The sequence below is a fragment of the Mandrillus leucophaeus genome, unplaced genomic scaffold (assembly GCF_000951045.1).
Source record: "Mandrillus leucophaeus isolate KB7577 unplaced genomic scaffold, Mleu.le_1.0 Scaffold252, whole genome shotgun sequence".
Classification (NCBI taxonomy): domain Eukaryota; kingdom Metazoa; phylum Chordata; class Mammalia; order Primates; family Cercopithecidae; genus Mandrillus; species Mandrillus leucophaeus.
This window is the reverse complement of record NW_012102610.1, coordinates 2,255,685-2,265,808: the sequence shown is the minus strand read 5'-3', so window position 1 is coordinate 2,265,808 and position 10,124 is coordinate 2,255,685.

The window sequence follows — 10,124 nt, the reverse complement described above, 5'->3', positions numbered from 1 at the left end:
AGACATGTACGCGATGAGCTTGGAACTTCTTATACTGGGAAGTGTGGATGCTATGCTATCAAACCTATGAGGGTCGTGTCAAAAAACTCAGGACAGATTGAACAGACTCCCATTTGGCAAACACAGGACAGTCTGATCATCAGAAAGGATAATAATTGCAATATACTGAAATACATTAAGTATGTTTAAATCCATGAGCTCCTAATGCTGCAGAGATAACTCAGGTCATGTTGGATAGTGCTGGGAAACATAGTGAAATGGTGACAACCAAGACTGCCCCAAATACTTGGGATGCATGGACACCCTTTCAAAAGACATATCAACCTATCATGATGTATGTGCTGTATTTGGACCTGATTCAAACAAACTTATGAATATATATCTATATATATATATGGAAAATGTGAACATTGAATGCAATGTATCTAATACTGTTAAATTTTCAGGTATGGTAATGCCACTGTGATTATGTTTAAAAAGGAAAATCCCTGTATTTCATAGAAATATATTGAATTTTGTTGATGAAGTTATGTTACTAATGGGATTTGTTTCAACATAAGGTGAAGAAGTTGCAGGTATAGAAAAAAGAAGATTGGCCATAAGTTCATGACTTTTGAAGCAGGGTAAAGAATGCAAAGCTAATATTATACTATCCTTTCTGTTTTGTGTGTATTTCAAGTTTTTCTATAATAAAAAGTTTAAACCTTGGAAAAAGATACCATAAACAGGGTAAGAAACAGTGGCAAACTCAGAGAAGGTATTTGTAGCACATATGATTGGCAAGAGATTAATATATAGAATATCTAAATGGACTCCTAATAATAAAACTACAGATAACCCAATAGGAAAATGGGCAAAAGACATGAACAGACTATTCACAGAAAATGAAACAAGAATGTTTAACATGCATTTGGAAATATATTTATCCTCATTATTAATCAAGGAAATATAAAATAGAAAATAAAACAAGTTACAATTTCAAACTTAGCAAATTGGGGAAAATGAAAAACGTTGATTACAGTGTTGGCTAAGATGAAAACTCTTACACATTGCTGGTGTGGGAGGTAAATTTATAAAACTATTTGGAAAACAATTTAGCATAAATGAATGTGAATAAACACAGGCATAATTTAGGAACAAGCAAATTCTGTGGTATGGACCGTAGAGAAAATATGGCACATATGACCAGGAAATATCTTTAAAAAAAAAAAATCCCCAAAACATTTATTCACCAAACTTCCTAACTCAATTTTAAGCAAAATATAACAATGAATTAATAATCTGTGCAAGTGCTGACAGGCATGCAGACTGGTGTGACCTTCATGGAAGGGATTTTGAGAATATCTAACAACAACTACAGATGCGCATTTACCTTTTGAGTAGGTGAGCCCACTGCTAGGAATTTACCCTGAATCCACATCTCCACAAATAAAAAACAAGATATGCACAAGATTATTCACTGCAGCATTAGATGTAATAATACAAGACTGCAAACATCCTAAATGCCCATCTACAGGAGACTGGTTGAATAAACATGGTACATTACACAATTGAGTACTATGTAGCCATAAACAAGAATAAACATCTCCATGAACTAATATAAACCAACTTACAGGCAATGTTAAGTGAAAAAGTAGATATGGTATGTCCACTTAAAAGGCCTACAAGTTATAGCACTCAGCAAAATTAAGTATGCCTATAGTCCAGATCTTGGTTTCCAAAAACCAATCTCTCATTAAAAGAGCTCCTTGGAAAAATGGCTGATTCCAGGTCAAAGGCAGGGGAAATGCGAGATGAGCCTGGGACATCTTTTTGTGCCAGAAAGTAAGAAAATGCTCAAAGATGAATGGGGGCATGTCAAAAGGATGCAGCTATATCTGTTAATAGTATAGTACCCAGAATACATACAGAATCTTACAACCCAATGATAAAAAGTCAAATAGGCTGGGCGTGGTGGCTTATGTTTGCAATCCCAACGCTTTGGGAGGCCGAGGCAGGAAGACACTTGAGCCTGGGAGGTCGAGGCTACAATAAGCCTTGGCCACTGCACTCCAGCCAGGACAACAAAGTGAGACCATGTTTCAAAAATGAACACAAAAAACACAAAAGGTAAATAACCTAATTTAAAAATGAGCAAAGAATTTGAATAGACATTTCTGCAAAGATATATAAATGGCCAATAAGCACATCATAAGATGATCCTTAACATCATTAGTCACTGAGATACCTACCACCTTCATACTCACAACGATGGCTGTAATTTGAAGACACTCAAAAAAACAAAAAGCCAGACTGTGTGTGGTCCTCACACCTTTAACTCCAGCACTTCGGCAGGCCAAGGTGGGAGAACTATTTGAGGACCAGGAGCTTAAGACCAGCCTCAGCAACTCCTGTCTCCAAAAAGTAAAATAAAAAAATAAATATGGCTTTACAATGTTATTCTTTCTAGAATTTCTGATAATTTCAAGTGAGAGAGGTAAACATTTTTAGTTACATGATCAGATACCCCATATAATTTGCTGACAATTCAATATATCTCCAGTGGGATGATTTACTGTAAAGAAAGCCACCAAAAATTGTAAGCAGTCTGGATTCGTGTTTATTGCAACCAGTAATTAGGGACATAGTTTTTTCCCCAGAACTAGAAAGCAAGGTTCCACATAACTGCATACTGCACCTGCATACTGCACCTGCATACAGCCACATCCCTGGACTAATGCTGTGGGGGAGAATCTGCCGTCATAATTTTAAGTTAGAAGCACCCATAAATTTAGTATATAGACGACAGTGAACTTTCACTTACAGCATCAACATTGTTAAGGTCATGATGTACAGAGCAGTCACTTTTAACTTCATTAAATTAAGAAAACATGACAATGTCTTCAGTTTAAATACTGATTTTAAAATGCCCATAAAAAAGTGCAAACAACATAATCTAGCAGCATATCTGTTGCAGTTTTAGGAAAGACCAATTCATGGTCTTTATCTCGGCCACATAGTCAAAGTTGGGCTTTTCTTTGATTTTTTTTTTTTTATTTTAAAAACAAACAGCAGATGTAACCATTATACTGTGTATAAATAATCATAAAATTGTCTTTAACAGTCTACCACACAAGTGTACGCTGCAAATAAAATGAATTTTACCTTAAAATGTAAATGCTGTTTAGTATTTGGCCTTTGGTTTCAATGCTTGAAAACCCCAAAATAATAAAACTCATCTCCCTTCCTCCCACCTCCCAAAAAGACTCCTGCAGCTCCCCAAAGTTGGTAGACTTTGGCAACCACTAAGCACATGACGCTATGTGTCAGTGTCTTCTGATACGAGGAGCATCCACTTGTCATGTGTAAATAAAAGTGGTCTCCAAGAAACCTTCCTTAGTTTCTTGTGTCTTAGTATTTCATTAGTTTTAGTATATTTTATATTGATACAAAAAGTGCTTAACAGTTCAAATGATAAATAAACAAAAAGTAAAATTTTGCATTAAAATTTACACCGTATCCCTCTTAGGCATGTGCCTTTCCAAGAGTTCTTGTTTCTGAGTCACTCATGTTACTCCCAGAGACTAAGTGACCTCACCTTTAGTGTGACCATAAGCTGCCTGGCATCTATTGATGACCAGGAAACATCCAAAATATATTCAAAGGAGCCTTGTTTATATGTTCCTAAAAGATTGGGTAAAGATATTTTGTTTGATTCATGCAACGTCATTTTATAAGAAGTGCTGATGAACTACAGCTTCACATGTCAACAAGGATTATTCTCAAAACGGAAGGCTTAGTATAGAAAACAACTTTCCAGGAACGAATCCAGAATGATTCCATATATATATAAACGGTGACGTTCACAAAAATCTTTATGATATATTCATATAATATATAGCAAAAACTTTAAAATGAAAAGGAAAATTATAACATGATTTATTTAGGAGATTTATGTTTCAATGCATTCAGGAAAAGATACATAGAGGCTTCAAATACATCAATAAACTCCCATATTGTATAAGCTAAGTGGTAGCTTTGGTAGGGTTAATTCTATTTAATATAATAATTATTATTCTTTAGCATCAATTTCTCAAATTAAAAGATAATAAAGAGAAATAAAACTTCAGAGATCCCTTGGAATATTTTGGGGGCATTTGCAAAGTAGGAGTCTTTTTTGTTTTTCCATGTGGATAGTCAATTGTCCCACCATATTTGATAATTGACTTAAAGTGCCACCTCTGTCAACACTAAGTTTACATATATGGGTGGATTAGTTTCTCGACAGTCTGATTCATTGGTCTAATTGTATAAACCTACATGAACACTACATGGTTTTATTTACTATAACTTGAAATTATACTTGATATCTAACAAGCCAAGCTCTCTGTCCTTTATTTCTGTTCTTCTTTTTATCCTCTTCCTTCCTTCCTTTCTCTTCTCTTTTCTTCTTCTCTCTCCAATTTTTATTGTTATTTCTGCTGCTTGTTCTCTAATATTAATTTTAAGATCAGATTGTAAATTTCTAAGAGTAATCCTTTTGAATTTTGATTGTTTATTAATTTGGGGGCTGTTATTCAGGGGATTCTGTCTCTTCCTATCCATGACTATAGTATAACTCTTCTTTTATTTGGGTCTTCATTTGTGTTTTTATTAAGTTTTTGATGTAAGTTTGTATACATTTGTCCTAGGTACCATGTATATTTTCATGTTACTATGAATGGTATTCTTTTAAAAAATTGCATTTACTATTACGTATTTGCTAGAGAATAAGAGTACTGTTGGTTGAGTATGGACTCTATATATAGCCATTTTGCTGAAGTAACTCCTTATTTCTACAGGTTTCTCATGCATACTGTTGAACATTACATTTTGAAAATCATATGATGTGAAAAAGGTGATTTTCCTTGCCAATAGACTTAATTTTTTCCTTTAGAGCATCCCTTACAATTCTGAATAGCAGAATTTCATATCAGCACATGGACATACTAATAACTCTAAAAGGAATGTTTCTGCTTCCTTATCTTTAAAAATGTTTCCAAAGATATGTTTGTAGACCATTTAAAGAAGTTGTCTTCTCATCTTGATTGCTAAAATATTTTATTGTGAATGAATACCAAACTTTCTAGATTATATTCTTCTGCATATATTGATATGATCATATCTTCCCTTTAATATAATAATGTGGTCATTTACTTTGACAGATTTTGTGATACTGAACTCACCTTACATTATTGGGATAATCTTTTATTATGTAGTCTTATGATTAAATCATTGCTGAATTTTATTTTCTGACATTTATTTAGGAAAAGTCCATCAGTGTGCACAATACAATTGGTATATAATTTTCTCTTATTTAGCTCTATTTACTCTGTTTTGGTCTTAAGGTTATTCCAGTCTGATAAAATGAGTTGAGTATCTTTCCATATTTAAAAATTATTTTAATTTTATTAATATTTTTATACTTTAAGTAGGGATTATTCATTTACAACATTTAAAAAATTTTCCTACAATCCTATTTTACTGTTCAGAGGGATTTTTACTAAGGGTTCAGTCAGTTGCTTTAATGATTTGGTTTATTCAGACTTTTTTTCTTTAGTTACTTCAGAAATGAATGATATAATTTAAAAGTTTGAACTAATGAACATATATAACATTGTATCTCATAAAAAGAGATTGCACATTTTTTCTGGCACCCAAAGAATATTTCAATAATGACCATAAATTAGACTAACCAATTAGTAAATTATGTCAAATCAATATATAATAGGCCATGATCTCTATCTTCATTATGATTAAGAAAATTATAATATAATATATATAATATATAAGATGTTAACAACAAAAGGATAGTCTGGAAAAATTGCCTATCTACTTTAGGCATGTTAAACTCCAACCTAAACAACTTTGGGATTGTGAAAGATATCAAAACTGAAGTTTGGGACAGGAACAAATTTTCTGTGAAGGAAGTATTAAGGATAAATATCCTGAGTTCAGTTCCTGAACTCTAGGAACTACTAGCTTTATAAACACTGGATATAAATAATTCAATTTATACAAATATCCTTTTTGTTAAAATGGGGACAGGAAGTCCTAATATTATGAAGCACAGAAAGTAAAGTATTCAATTTTTGAATTAGAAACACAGCATAAAACAATGCTTATTATAATAACAGAAGCAGCGTAGGACCTCACAAAGTCAGTCTTTCTCATGAGACCCTGTGGCCTAACATAAACATCTTAGATGCTTTTCTCTTAAATGTACAGTAGTGGTTTTTCTGCTGACACAACAGACTAGAGACACAGAAAGACCTTCTGTTACAAATATGTTATAAGCCATTCCGTTAATAGGGTTGCTCCTAGAAAAAAGAATATGTTATAAGCCATGTATAAAGTAACCTTCTTTTAACTGTGTAACTGAGTTTATAAAATAGTGTGGGAAATTTTCAGGGGATTAAAATGAAGAAGAATCTGGAACTGGGAAACCAGGTTCCTCTTAGGCTTTTTTTTTTTTTTTAAGTAATTTTAACTTTTAGATTTAGGGGCTAGATATGTAGGTTTATTACATGATTATATTGTGTGATGCTGAGGTTCAGGGTATGAATGATTCTGTCACCCAGGTAGTGAGCATAGTACCCAATAGGTGGTTTTCCATTAAGTCCTTGCTGCCATCTCCCTCCCTCCTCTAGTAGTCCCCAGTGTCTATTGTTCCCATCTTTATGTCCCTAAGTACCCAATGTTTAAGTTTCCACTTATAATGAGAACATGCAGTATTTGGTTTTCCGTTCCTGTGTTAATTCACTTGGGAGAATGTCCTCCAACTGCAACCATGTTGCTGCAAATGACATGATTTCATTCTCTTTTATGACTGAATAGTATTCCACGGGCAATATGTACCAAATTTTCTTTATCTGGTCCACCATCGATTGGCACCTAGGTTGATTCCATGTCTTTGCTATTGTGAATAGTGCTGCGATGAACATACAAGTGGATGTGTCCTTTTTGTAGAATAATTTATTTTCCTTTGGGCATACACCCAGTAATGGGATTGCTGAGTCAAATGGTAGTTTTGTTTTTAGTTCTTTGAGGAATCTCCAAACTTTTCGCAGTGGCTGAGCTAATTTACATTGCCACCAATAGTATATAAGTTTTCCCTTTTCTCTGTAGCCTCACCAGCATCCGTTATTTTTTGTCTTTTTAATAACAGTCATTCTGACTGGTGGGAGATGATATCTAATTATGGTTTTGGTTTGCATTTCTCTAATGATTAGTGATACTGACCATTTTTTCATATTTGGCCACTTGTATGCCTTCCTTTGAGAACTATCTGTTTATGCTCTTTGCCCACTTTTTAATGGGGTTGCCTTTTTTTCTTGTAAAATTGTTGAAATTCCTTAGAGATGCTGGACATTAGACTTTGTCAGTTGCATAATTTGCAAATTTGTCTTCCATTCTCTGGGTGTCCATTTACTCTGTTGATAGTTTATTTTGCTGTGCAAGAGCTCTTTAGTTTAATTAGGTCCTACTTGTCAATTTTTGTTTTCGTTGTAGTTGCTTTTGGGAACTTAGCCATAAATTATTTGCCAAGGCCAATATCCAGAATGGCATTTCCTAGGCTTTCTTCTAGGAATTTTATAGGTCAAGGTCTTACATTTAAATCTTAATTCATCTTGATTTTCGCATATAGTGATAGGTAAGGGTCCAGTTTCATTCTTCTGCATCTGGCTACCCAGTTATCCCAGTACCATTTATTGAATATGAAGTCCTTTCCCCCATTGCTTATTTTTGTTGAAGATCAGATGGTTGTAGGTGTGCAGTTTTGTTTCTGGGTTCTCTATTCTGTTCCACTGATCTATGTGTCTGTTATTGTACCAGTACCACCCTGTTTTGGTTACTGTAGCCTTATAGTATGGTTTGAAGTTGGATAATGTGATGCCTTTGGCTTTGTTCTTCTTGCTTAGGATTGCTTTGGCTATTTGGACTCTTTTTTTGGTTTCATATGAATTTTAGAATAGTTTTTTCTACTTCTGTGCAAAATGAAATTAGTAGTTTGATAGGAATAATGTTAAATTTGTAGCTTGCTTTGGGCAATTTAAATGATATTAATTCTTCCAATCCAGGAGCATGGAATGTTTTCAAATTTGTTTGAGTCATCTGTGAATTCCTTCAGCAGGGTTTTGTAGTTCTTATAGAGATCTTTCATATCCTTGGTTAGATGAATTCTTAGGTATTTTATTTGTTTTGTGAATGGGATTGCCTTCCCAATTTGACTCTCAGCTTGAATGTTACTAATGTATAGAAGTGCTACCGATTTTTGCACAATGATTTTGTATCCTGGAACTTTACTGAAGTCACTTATCAGGTCTAGGAAACTTTTTGTGGAGCCTTTAGGGTTTTCAAGGTATAAAATCATATCGTTGGTGAAGAGGGAGAATTTGATTATTTTCCTTTCCTATTTGGATAAATTTTACTTCTTTCTCTTGCCTGATTGCTATGGCTGGGACTTCTAGTACCATGTTGAATAAGAGTGGTGAGAGTGGGCATCATTGTCTTGTCCCAGGTCTTAAGAGGAATGCCATTTGGTATCATGTTGGCTGTGGGTTTGTCATAGACAGCTCTTATTTTGAGGTATGTTCCTTTGATGCCTGGTTTGTAGATGGTTTTTTACCATGAAGGGATGTTGGATTTTATCCAAACCTTTTTCTGTGCCTATTGAGATGATCATATGGTTTTTTGTTTTAATTTCATTTCCGTGGTGAATCACATGTATTGATTTGTATATGTTGAACCAACCTTGCATCCCAGGAATAAAGTCTACTTCATCTCAGCGAATCAACTTCTTAATGTGTTGTTAGATGTGGTTTGCTCATATTTTGTTGAAGATTTCTGCTTCTATGTTCATCAGGGAAATTGGCCTGAAGTTTTCTTTTTTCTTTCTGTCTCTGCTAGATTTTGATATCAGGATGATGCTGACTTTGTAGAATGAGTGAAGGAGTCCCTTCTCCTTGATTTTTTGGAATAATTTCAGTAGGATCTGTACCAGTTCTTCTGGGAGGTACTTTAAAAGCCCTAAGTAAATAGATATCCTCTGTTCAGTATAGGGAGTCACAAAGTTTCTGAGATTTCAACTCTCAGAAACATATCAGTTTAAACATTCATTGCAAACCCAATCACAATCTTAGCAGCATTTTCTATAGAACTTGATAAACTTAATGTAAAATGTATTGGGAAGGCAAAGATTTCATTACCTAAAACAATCCCGAAAAAGAATGAAACTGGAGGACTTATACCATTTCACTTCCTGTCTTATTGCACAGAGACTCTAATTGGAACAGTGTGATATTGTCAGAAGGACAGATACATATATCAATGGAATCAAATAGTTACCAAAGAAATATACCTTCTATGTATATGGCCAACCGATTTCTGACAAAGGTACAAACCAATCCCATGAAAAGGAAAGTTTTTCAACAAATGATGTGGAAATAACTGGATATCCACATGAGAAAAATGAATCTTGATTAGCACCTCACAGTATACACAAAGTTTAACTCAAGACAGATAATAAATTTACCTACAGAAGCTAAGAATATAAAGATTTTAGCAGAAAAAATAGGATACTATCTTTACAATTTAAATAGGCAGAGATTTCTAAAGACACAAAAAGCAATAGCCATAACAAAAAATGATAAATTAAGTTTCATAAAAATCACATTCATCAAAAGTCACAATTTAAAATATTTAATAAGAGCCATATGCAGAAAAAATATTCAGAAAGCACTTACTCGCTTTAGACTTGTATGTACACTATACAAAGAACCCCTTAAACTCAAGTATAAAAAGACATAAATAGAGACTTTACAAAACAAGGCAAATAGGTAGCCAATAAATGAAAAATTGTTCACTACCAAAAGTCCTTAGAGAAATGCAATAAATATGCCAGCGAGATTCCATTACACAATCACTAGAATATCTAAGATGAAAAAGGCTGAAACAACAAAAATATTGGCAAGAATGTGAGTCAACCATCATCTCACATATTGCTGGCGGGAATGTAAAATGATACAATGACTCTGGGAAAAGTTTTAGCAGTTTAATTGAGTCAAATATACACTTGTCCTTTTTTTTTTTTTTTTTTTTTTTAA